Here is a 12,926-nt window from a genome sequence, read left to right as displayed (position 1 = left end):
TAAATTTGTAATCATATCTACATAAATATATAAATACTCTGCTATTATAACTGTTTAAATATTTAGTTATAATATTTTAGACACAGCACTTCTATATACAGTATGATAAATAAATAAATAAGAAGTTACTAAACCATTTTAAAAAAATCTTCCCACCAGTTTATTAAAGTAAAATTAAAAGATTTTCTAAAAGCAATTTACTGTTAATTTTTTTTTTTTAATAATAACTTAAAAAACATTTAAAAAGGCTGAATTTTCTACATCTCTATTCAAAGTGTTCATAAATATAATTTTTATCAGTGCCTTCAGAATTATGATTTGTTTTTTAATTATTTTTTATAAGTATATCATAACACTTAACATATTGCATCTTAATAAGTAAACAGATTCTATCACATCTTTTTTTATAATTAATTAGGTAATTTTTTGATGTTGCTTTGTTCAAGTTGAAAATGATTTTTCAACTTGCAGATATTGAGCATAATGTGAATAAAAGAGAATATTAATTAACTTCTAAATATTAATAAAGAGAATATTCCAGAAGAGTTCCCAAAGGAACTCTTCTGGCTGTGCCAGAAAGTAAAAGCCTGATAAGCTAACACCTTTTGTGATGGCAAGCAAATTAATCAAATCATCAATCATGGGAGAGTTAGAGCAGAAATGGTGGCTAGAGTTAAAGGAAAAGCAATGGGCATCATTACTTGACGAAAAGGTATGAGTGCCAGTAGATCTTCCAAGGGGTGAAGCAGTTACTCAGTTTCGAATGAAGACAGGGCACGACTATATCCAGAGCCACCTCCACTGCATTAGAGTCACTGAATCAGCAGTATGCCCACTGTGTCAACAAGCGTCTATGACAACCCTGTATTTCGATTTGTCCTGAATTACAGGACGTTAGAACCACAGCAAAGAGTTGCCATCCCTGATATAACTAATTTACACCAGGTATTCATTATCATAAAATGTGTAGAGTTACATACTGATGCAAACAATTAATTTTTATGTATTCTTTTATGAGAATTCATATTTATTTCTTTATTATAATTTTATATATAAATTCTTATGAATACGTAATACAATCTAACAGCAATCACATGTACATTTACTTTTTAGCTAATTTTAACATAACTTACCCAACAACCCAAAAATTTAATGAAACCACAGATGATTTCTTGCCTTGTTCTAATTCTGCTTCAAATAATACTCCATATTCTTTAATTACAACTAATGACTTATTAATTAGGGATTCATGAACTTCTTGAGCATTTAACTTCTAAAAGAAATTAAAAAAATAATTGAAAATTATTAGAATACATAAAATACATAGATAAATGCTATGTATTATTTTTATTTCAAGAACTTACTTTTTTACATTTAAATGGTATAAACCTGTTACATTTATTAGTCACTAATATATATGTAAATTATGGAATAAAACTGCACCCACAATGATTAATTTCAATAGTAACCTATGGGCACTGATTTATTAAACAGGACATTGGAATTTTATTCTTGCATTGGAATTTTCTTTTTCTTTCACAACATTATAAAATGCTACCTCATGAGGAATTATACAACCATCATCAGGCTGTAAATTGTTATATAAAAATATATACTACAATTTCTGAGATGTTTAAAGTAAGCTTTCTTTTCACAAGGGCAGTTTATAACAGAGTATATTGATGTCCTCATCAGGATGCTTGAAGGAGAGTCCCTACTTTAATTCAAGAATGGTAGCTTCCAACTTGCCTCAAATTTCTGAAAAAAAACTCCATTTAAAGATTTTTGAATGGTTCAAGTAATTTATTGTATTATGTGCCATCACAACAGTGGTGACAAACCATTGTAGTGATCATTTCAATCTTATCACTGAGAGGTCTTAGTTTTTATTAAACTACTTTTTTATAAGTGTTCATTTTTTTTGGCTTTTATTATTTTTTTTACATAGACTCAATAAAGGAGACATTTTTAAAAAAAATTATTTATAATAATATTTACAGGAATCTAAAAAAAAAAAACTATATGAATCTCACATCTGCTGATTTTTTTAGTTGTTTATAAAAATTATTAACCTATAATATTTATGAACATATGGGAATAGGGTCATTAACAAAGGATTAACAAATAGATAAAAGATTTTGTCTTTTACAAATATTGTAATAAAAAAAAAACTATAGAGAATAACGAAAAGCAATAAAATAAAAGTTACGTAAACTGTTGCGTTAGTGTTATTATAAAGAAATCAAATTGATGCAAAATTTATAAAAATGAAAAAGATCCACCAGTCTTGTAGGTGCATGATTGAAGGTGCTCTAACATAGATATATCACACTAAAAAAATGCCAAACGTATTCTTAAGATAACAAGCATTCCATGCCAGCCTTCCAAGAGAAAGTGAGCAGTAAAAGATGGTTTTCTGTTACCTTTTCACAGAATCAAGTGCAGTACATTAGTACACAACGTACTTTGTTTTCACATTGGTATGAAATGCAGATTATATACTCTGCAAATGAGTATTCACACTATTTACAATAGAGACTGACTATAACGAATATCATAACTATAACGAAGAAAGCAACTCTGACTGATGCCTTTTTGTATCTGAATTGAGACATGAGAATGAGTAGAACAGACTGTGTACATCAAGAAATCATAATACACTCATTTTAGAGAAAACACACACAAACATGCATACACAGCTTCTTCTCACTAGAGAATAAAATCTATATAATTATTATACAAAAATATAATATTAAAGTAGGTCACGTACCTTAAACTGTACAGTATTTTGTAGCAGTGAGTGTATAGTTTGAGCTGAAGAACGAAATTTCTCTAGAACCAGATTTAATAATGGCTGATTTGTCTCCCGACCAACTGGTGGACAAAGCATAACATCTTCTAATTTATCCAATTGAACATAATGAAACAATGAATTTTGTTTTCCAGCCAATAAACTGTAAAAAAAGAAAAAAAATTACATAAAATTTCAAATAGCCTACACATTCTATGAGAATTAAATCAAAGAAAAACTAAAAAACAAATTAGTAAGGATTCCCAAACTTGGTGAAAGGAATGCGAAAAAATAACTAACAGCAGTTAAGTTAGGTAATTTAACTGAACTAAGATAGGGTCCTTTCTTGAATGGAAAGTATTAATACAAAAATAGTTGTCTGGTTTGATATACAGGTAAAAAATATTCTTATTTACTTTTTTGAGAATAAATTGATTATGATTAAAATATAAACAGTGGCAGAATTTTTAATTTACTAAAAACTTAATATTCACATTTATCTTACACCAAATAAAGATCTGACAGTCAATTTTTATATTCTGCAAACTTATTTCTACATTTTTTAAAAGTAGGCCCAAGACATAATGTTATATTTCAGCTGGAAATATAATTATAAATACTCCCAATATTTTAAAAGAAGTTGTAGATATTATTATTGTCCCACTTACAAATATATCATTACTAAATATTTACAGATCGGTATATTTTCCAGCTGTCTTAAGATTTCTGTATTATTTCCTTCTTAAAAAAAAAAGGTTTGATACTTAACTTACAAAATTATGGATCAATTTTGTTACTGTCCACATTTTCTAAAGAATTACGAAAAATTAAAAAAAAAAAGACTTTTAATATTTATTAAAAAGTGAAACTTTTGATAAGATTTCAGAATGGTTTTTTGAAAAAAAAAAAAAGTAGACTAACATAGTCATTTTATGGTTTTTGGAAAATATTTTAAATTGGTTAGGCAACAAAAAGATCCCATTTTCAATTTTTTGTGATCAGAAAAGCATTTAATTTAGTTTCACATTTCTTACTGATGATAACTTAGTAGGTAAGGTATCAGAGAAGCTGCTTAAAATTGGTTAGTCATAGTCATTCCTTACCAACTGTAAATACAAGATAGTTGAAATTTCATTTTTTGTAAAGAATACACATATAGAATTTAGGTTCTCACTTCAAGATTTAGAACAGAGTGCCACAGGAAGTGCCCATGTCCCTTGATTTTCTTGTTCCTTATTAATTATTTGCCTCAAAATCTTCTATTATTATATTCATTCACTTCCTTTTCACAGATGACACGATCATATATGAGGATAATTATATAAAAGGAATTGAAAATTGTAAGACAGCACTCCAAAAAATTATTCACTAGATGGATTGTAATCATATAAATTTAAATATGAATAAAATCATTGCATTCTGCTTCTCAGGTAGATGTAACATTGCTATTCACATGGGTAGAATTCTCAAATAAATACTGAATATAGAAAAAAATAATATTGAGTTTTTAATTTGTAATAGTATCTCTTGGATAAGGTGTAGTATGTTGATTAAGGCTAGAATTAAAGAGCAAAATGGACAGTTATAGTTGTGTGCTTGGCCAAAAATTGATTCCCCACCTTTCTGCTTGACAGCACTACAAGCAAAGATGGCAACTAATGAACAGAAAGCCTTTGGTGTTTTACAGTTTACTAAATGTGAATCTACGGTTACAGTTCAACATGTACTCCCAAGAAAGTCTAATTGATTCTCCAAGTGACAATAACATTCATTGATGGCATAATCAGTTTAGAATGACCAGATATCTGTATAAATGGAAGAGTATAGGATGACCAAAGGTGTCTGAAAAAAAAATGTTCCATGTGTCAGGGTTATTTTTGCATGGTCTTAAAACATCTGTTATAAAGCCCAGCCATGAACTAGCAATGCTGATGATGACAGTGTGGAATGTTTTAAGGAATCTCTTACATGTGTGTCCATACTATTTACAGCTGTAACAGGCTTTGAGGTCAATAGACTAAACTGGCTGTGCCGACTTTACAATTGAAATGATGACATTTTTTCCTCATTGTTTTATGTTCAGTGAAAACTTAACACTCATAATGTCCTTATCTGGGGGGGGGGGGGTTCAAATCCCCATGAATTCTTACAATGCAAAAGGGACTCCCCAAAATTAAATGTTTTCTGTGCAATGTCCTGACAGCAATTTTACAAGACATTCTTTTTCACTGAAACAAGCATAACATAAATTGCTTATATGGATACGCTGCATACATGAACAGAGAATTTTATCTGGCAACAAGACGATGCTTTTCCTTTCTGGCGTAACTCTGTACAAGATCGGTTGAATGTTTTCTCCGACTACTGGATTGTTTGTCATTGACCTGGTGACACAGCTTGTTTGCAGAGGCCTCCAAAGGTCACTTAATCTGACCCCTATGTGATTTTTTCCTTTGTGGCTTTATAAAGGTCTAATGTCTACCTTCTGATCTATTCGACTTGAGGCAGAGGAATGAAGCAGCTATTAATTTCATTACTCCATACTCCATACATGTTGGTCAAAGAATGGGACAAACTCTCCAACTGGTTAGGTATGGCCCATGTGGTGAAAGATCTCACATTGAAGACTGGTAGGAAAAACTGTTTGAGTTACTCTTTCATTTTATTTGCGACTCATTACTGTAAGTCAAAGTTAACAGATATTAAATAGGTTTAAAATCCCAATATTCTTTTTTGTACATCCTGTATTTATTGTGCTCATATATATATTCCCATTCCCTCAAAAACAGAACGAGTTTTCAAGATACAAATATGGGTTGTCATATCGTTGTCTTGTGCCCATATGTATGAATCATGTTGACTGATATTTATAAAATTGAATATGTCAACTTATCCCTGTGTTTATATTTATGAATATGCTATCTGTTAAAAAAAAGAGAAAGTAAACTACTCTTGAATTCTCTAAAGAATGGGTGGGTCCATTGTCGGGCCTATATCACAGTAGATAGCAACAAATGTTATATATGTTGGGACTGGAGCCACAGGAGCTTCGAGTGCCGGGGTCCAAACAGATTAGATTTATGCTACGACTGTGACAGCAAAGATCATCACATAAGAGAATGTCAAGAGGGAATAAATGCTAAGATTGCAACAGTTTCAAACACCACACCGGAGGCATGATGTGCGGCAAAGGCAGACATGATTAGGATAATCCTGTCAAACGCAAACCGTAGTATACTCTCCCGTGAATTACCGGGGGAGCTGTCAAGGGGGTCTTGTTGATATTTTGGTCACCATTGAGCCCAATAGATACACCACTCCTAAGAGTGAGTGGTGTGCAGATGCTATAGGAAATGTGGCCATCCAGAACGTTAGTGGCATGTGGGGATGGCAGTTGTTCTACAGAGGTGAAGGAATACTAGCAGTCGAGTTGTCTGGGTTTCTTTTGACAGGGGCATATATTAGCCCCAATTGTAATTTGCCGGAGTTCGAGGCTTATATGGGAAGACTTCATGGCATTGTTGCCAGGTCGGTCAAGAAGGTTATCTTGGTGGGCAACATAAATAGTAAGGTCATCGTAGCGGGCAGCTCATATACTAATAGTGCTGTGACAGCCTCGTGGAATTTATGATGACAGCAGGTCTTTTCTGTTTAAACAACAACACGCCAATGTATGAAGCCAGAGGGCTCAGGTCAGTGCTTGAACTAACAATCTTGGGCAACAAGTGGGATCGCTCCAGATGCAGCTGGAGGGTCGTATAGGAGGGAATCGCTAGTGATCACCTGGTAACTCTGCTTGAGGTAGATGATTCATCCTTGCTCAAGATGGCCGGCTGTATTAAATCGCTGCGACTGACTCAAAAGCAGGTGTCAGCAGTTGTTTCAAATGTGGTCAGAAAAATTAGTGATGGAAGGCAGACATTGCCGGAACTCTACAAGACCTTATACTCCAGGAGATAGATAGCATTGTTGCCAAGACCTGCTGGTAGGTTTTATTTGGTTTACTGGTGGCCAGATGCAATAGCACAGATGAAGCAGAACCTCCAGAGTGAGAATGAGAAGAGCCAACAGCGCCGAGTAAGACAAAGCTGCAAGTAGATACATCGCTGCTCGACAAAAGCTCAACTACAAGATAAAACAGGCCAAGATCAATAAATGGAAGGAGTTATGTAGCAAGTTAGACATTGATCCATGGGAACAGGCTTATCAAATAATCACAAAAAGGCTTGTCAGGCGCTTGCCAGGGTATCAAGACACTTTCCTTAGGAAAGTCTTGTTAAGAAAGTTCCGTGGGAAATGACTGACATCACTAACTACGAGCTAGAGCATAAATGTATTCCAAGATGTTGGAAAGACTAGAGATAGGTATTTTTACCAAAACATACAGAAAATGAAGCCAACATTGATTACCGGCCACTTTATCACATAAATAATATGGGCAAGGCGATCAAAAGAATGTTTGCATCCCCTATTATATAACAACTTATAACTGTAGAAGAAGCGGGTGGTGGAATATGGGTTTTAGCAAGGCAGGTCAATGCTGCAAACTTTGCAGAAAGTTGTGACTTGGGCCATCTCTGCTAAGCAAGGGACGCAGCAGACAAGGAGAATGCCCATGATGATATTGCTGGACATTTGTACTTGAGATGCGATTATGTCAGCATTGATGACTAAGGGCATAAGTGCTTATCTCCGGAGGCAAATAGCAGAATACTTGTCAGAGAGATGGATAGCGGCAGAAACACAGGGCAGAGTACTAAGTTCCAGGTTTTCAGAGGCGTCCCTCCCAAGGATCAGTCCTGGGACCTTTGTTATGGTTACTGGTCTATGACTGTGTCCTAGTCTTCAGTTACCACCAGAAACAAACTGTGGCTTTTGCAGACGATCTTGCTGTACTGGTGAGCAGCAGAACAAAGGCTGATTTGGAGGAGACAACAATACTGCCTTAGCTGCGATTGCAACATGGATGCAAGATTACTGTCTAGAATTAGCACCACAGAAGTGTGTGTACATTATTCTCACTAGTAGACAGAAAGCTAGTAGAATTAATGTTAGGGTCGGTGGACAGCCTCTTCAGGGTAAAGACATAATAAATTATCTGGGTGTGCAGATAAACATGGCCTGTAAGTTTAGTCTGTTGTGGACAGATACCAAAGCTCAGAGAAAAACTGAAGATGCTAAATATGCTGATGTCGACCCGGACAGCCTCAAGGGCATCCAAGTGCAGACCGATTATGTCAATGGTCATGTCTGCCCTACTTTTCACCGCCCCAGTTTGGGATGTGGCAGCAAATGTTGTTGGGTGTTGTTTCTAGTTACCGCACATTATCACATGAGGCAGCACGTGTGCTGACCTCTGTTTTGCCTGTCGATTTACAAATCAAAGAGCAAACACTTCACTTCAAGGGCATGGAAAAGTCTGAGGTTGATGCAATTGTTAGAGATACCTGGAGGAAGAGATTAACGAGAGATTAAGATTAAGCATAGAGAGATTAACTACTTTGTTACACAGATGCTCACTGGACATGGCACCTTTGAATTTTATCTCCACAGATTTGGCAGGTGTGATTCCCCCTGCTGTATGTTTTGCAGCGGGTGGACACTGAGCACACAATTTCCATGTTCAAAGAATGGCACCCCTGGCGTATGCAATCTGGTATAGACGTTAATTCTGGAAGGCCTAGTGTCATTTATTCTGGCCACTGAAAATAACTGGAAGGCATTAAAAAAACTATTGCTACAAGCTAAGAACAAGGAGGGGCGGCGACATGATTATTAGTGATAAAATATTTCAGCACAAGGATAGCGGCAGGTAGGAGGGAACATCACAGGTAGCATCGATAGGGAGGGGACAGCTCACTGAGGTGGAATGTTCTTATGAGTGACCGAAGACCCCAAGGGAGAATTAGGATGAGATAAGACATGAAAAACATCCTGGGACCAGGTGAAGATTTGGACCAGACAGCAAAGGGTTGAAAGACAGCCCTCTGCAGAGCCATCGTTCATCTGCACTTCTGCAGATGGGTGATGGTAATGAGGTACTGGGACTCTTGCCTCCCAAGCTCGAAGGCACCCCTGAGGTTGTGCTATGCTTAACCGGACCTCAGGTGGGGAGAAACAGTGTTATAATCTGTAGGATGCAGGGACACATAGGCTCTAAATAACATCTAGCCGAACGCGTGCAAGTCCGACACTCCCCCACTTGTGGGGGGTATGTAAATGGCATTTCTTTGCAACACTAATAACAAAAAAAAGTCAACTACAATAGAAATAATTGACCATAAGTTTATGGTAACTGGCCACTTATCTTTTGAATGATTCAGACTTTGGCCTAAATGAGGAAGCTTCTCGACATAAAATTATCTATATTCCAAATTGTTAGTATAACATAATTCAGACCCCCAGGAGACAACAAACACACTCCTTTGAAAATGCAGGAAGACAACTTCATAAAAGCTGTAAATTGGTTTAAAATAAAATGACTGTTATAAACAAGAGAACCCGCTCCCTCAATCTTCTATAAATAGACATTAGATGAAGACACTCCCAACCCTTCGAGCAAGTTGAATATTAAATTCAACAAAGATGGTCAATCAAAAAGTTTGGCAAACATTAAACAAGAAAATCATTACAATGGTCCATGCGTGATAAACTACCAGAAAGAAATATTAATTGAAATATATTCCACCATTCAACCACTCTTCTTCAAGGGGATCAGAAGCTTGTAAAGGAAGTTTGAAACTGGTCAACAATTATGTTACTTTTTTGCTTAATATTGAAATGATTTTTATATTTTTTACTACATATTTTTTTAATTAAACAATAGTTTACTATATATTTTTATATATATTTTGTAAATTAATCTACTATATATTTAAACAAAAATTAACTTCTTTAACTGAATGTAATGTTATAGTAATTAATAAAAAATTTAAGTTTCTAAAAATCTGAATGTACTATTTATTTTCTCAAGTAAATATTTACAAATATACTGTTGTAACTGTCAAAATTAATTTAATCGCTTTTAGAAATTAAAAAAAAAAATTAATGTAATTTTTTATAACATGGGCTTAAGTTGTGTTGAGTTTTTTAGGGCAGCAAATGCAAAATACTATTTTATGACAAATGGCAGTGGACTGACACCATTATGATTCAAATACCCCATATATACAGAATATACCATGAAGCTCTCTCCTGGGACTTTCAGAATCTTTCTACTCATGAAAATAATGGAAAAAGTTCATGTAAACATATATCCTAAAATGCTAAGTTATGGCTAATGAAAGATTTCACTCTGATTTCAGCTACCCCAGCGAAATGAGTTAATGAAATTTTTAGGAAAATAATTAAGGGGCTGAATTAGTGATTTCTTATGGTTTATCATCTTAAAATTGCAAATAAAATAGGGCCTGTATAAATAGGTTCAAATAAGATAAAACCGTATATGCAGCATTTTTGAGAAATCTGGGGGGAACCAATAAATTGGGATAAAAAACCCCTGTTTTTTATGTTTGACGTACAATAATTTTGTTAAATGGGTATAATAAACAGATAAAACTTTTAAACAAAACTTGTAGAATTTAATCCTAAACAAAATGAAATTGTGTAAGAAAAGTTAAATAAAACGCAGAAAGTCAGAACAATACAAATTTTATTTACAAGTAGACGAGACCTAAGTGTATTATATATACCAGTTTATAATAAAATATTCAATAATCAACCTGCTATTTCTCAATAACTTTCTTGGCACCATTTGGTACTGCTTTTGTCGCTCTTTTTAGTTCTTTAGGGCTCAAGTTGCTCAGTGCATCCATAATGTGGACAATTAATTCACTCACAAGAATATATTTTTGTTTTTTATACAATATTTTTCATCCAACCACACACACACAAATCTAAAGTCATTAGATCAGGTTATCTTGGTGGCCAGGAATATGGACCTCCACAACCCAAACATTTTTCAGGGAAATGATGATTTAAGCGAGTAGAAACAGCACAAGTGAGGAGATGCACCGTTGTGCTGGAAGTATATTTCACATTCATCACTAGAGAAACTTCAAGAAGCTGTAGTAATTCTTAAAGGAAGTGTATATATACCTCAGCATTTAAGCAGCCACGTAAAATTAACGACCCAAACAGCTGATTGTAAAGAAGGCCACACCTATACATTGATGCTAAATCTGTATGGAAAATTACCTTCCACAGTTTCATTAGGACTTACTTCTGTGCATGTATGCTCATTGCACAAGCGCCTTGACAATAAACAAAACATACTTGTTGTAGAATTGTCAATTTGCATTCCACTGCTTCTTGCGAAGTGGAGTTCTGCAACTAGCTGTTTATGACAAGGATAAATCTTGTTTTTTAAGCGTCCATCAAGTGCAAAACCATCAAGCGCAGTCCAGGTGTTGGAACACACCAGGTGTTCCAACACTTGGACTGCGGCTGAACTGCATCAATAATAATTTCATCAATAACAGTGTCGTGTTGGACAGACCGTTTATAGCTGATATGAATACTATGTAGAACTTGTTTCCCAAAGATTGTAAAACTTCAAGCGAGTTGTGAAATCTTGCGATTCGAAAAACTTATTTTGAATACTTAGTGTTTAAATCATTCTGTAAGGTACATTAATATAGTATTGTGCACTGCTGATCAGCTGTTATTGACAACTTTGAAATAATAATTTTTCAAATTCATTTATTGTATTTCTGACCTTAATAAAAAAAATTATCTAAGCAATCTTTTATTATTTATTTTTATTTTACAATTGTGTAATTTCCAGTTTTTTTTCATCTTTAACAGTAAATTTTCTTTTTACAAATTTTTCACATCACAAAAAAGTATTTGGTTTTAGTTTCAAATTTTTTCTAACTTTTCTTTGTTTCATTCAGCTTATCTTACACAACTTTGTTTAGGATTAAATTCTCTACAAGTTTTGTTTAAAGTTTTATGTGTTTATTATTCATTTAACACAAAAAACAGGGGTTTTTTAACCTAATTTATTAGTTTTCACTCCCAATTTCCCGATACGACTTTCCAGATACGATTCTGGGTCCTATTTCATTCAATATTTCAGGTCAAAAACCATAAGAAATCACTGGCCCTTAGGTTAACATCCTAAAAATTTTATTACCTTGTTTCACCAGGATAACTGAAATCCTAGCAAAATATATCACTAGCTATAACTCTCTAACGAAGCATTTTAGGATGAATGTTTATTATAAACCTTTTCCATTATTTTCATAAGCAGAATAGGTTATGAAAGTCCAAGGAGAACTTCGTGATTAATTATTGTAATATATATATACATATATTATAATATTTAATGTCACACACGAACTCTTCTAAAGTGTTACTTTCATTTTAGTGTTATATTTTGCAATTTTATTAACTACAGTTTTCAAAATAAAATTTGATTCCAAAAATGTATTTCTAACATTCGACATGTTTGAATAACTACCAGAAATATAAAATTCTGTATTCTAGATACTTATCTTCTTTTTTCAGAAAAATCTATTTTTAAAACTAACTATGAAGCCTGTTTTTTAAATTAAGGTCAGTTCTGAAATAAACTGAACTCTATGTACCAAATTTATTACTTATGCATAAAAACTACATTTATACACTACTTTCCTACATAGCTGCTTTCAACTTCAACACATTTTCATAGCATTTCACAAGCCTCTTCATTCCCTCAAGAATTTCCACTGCCGGTAACTTAAACCAAAACTGTCATTTTTCAATTCGTCATCATCGTCAAACATTTGGAATGCAAGCCACTGGTGAAGAAAAAGAAAATAATTGCTGGGAAGACAGACCTATATGATGAATGACTGAATATTTTCCGATCGTCTCACTACCTTGATTTGCTGGTCAGGCATTGTCATGCAAAAACAAAATCCATGGCAGTGCATCCTCATGTCATTTTTTATAGCTCTTCCAAAAATTGTAATGTTTCACAATACACATCAGCATTCACAGAAGCTTTTTATACTAAATGTTCTTGTTTGAACTTCTTCTCAATGTAGGAGATAAATGAAGCGATCATCACGTCAACCACTGCTTTGTCTCAATGTTCATCAAATAAGAAATCCAGGTCTCATCTGGGGTTAACAATGTACTTCAACATGTT

At 33.8% G+C, this 12,926-nt stretch overlaps 1 pseudogene; it reads right to left on the bottom strand.

Annotated features, from left to right (window-relative positions):
- Positions 1–2,782: 2,782 nt before the first annotated feature.
- The window catches only part of LOC142320493 (heat shock 70 kDa protein 4-like), a 33,966-nt pseudogene continuing 23,822 nt past the window's right edge, over positions 2,783–12,926 (bottom strand).

This window comes from Lycorma delicatula, chromosome 2, assembly GCF_047948215.1.
Source record: "Lycorma delicatula isolate Av1 chromosome 2, ASM4794821v1, whole genome shotgun sequence".
Taxonomy (NCBI): domain Eukaryota; kingdom Metazoa; phylum Arthropoda; class Insecta; order Hemiptera; family Fulgoridae; genus Lycorma; species Lycorma delicatula.
The sequence above is the reverse complement of the archived record's forward strand: the minus strand, read 5'-3'. Positions and strand labels throughout refer to the sequence as shown.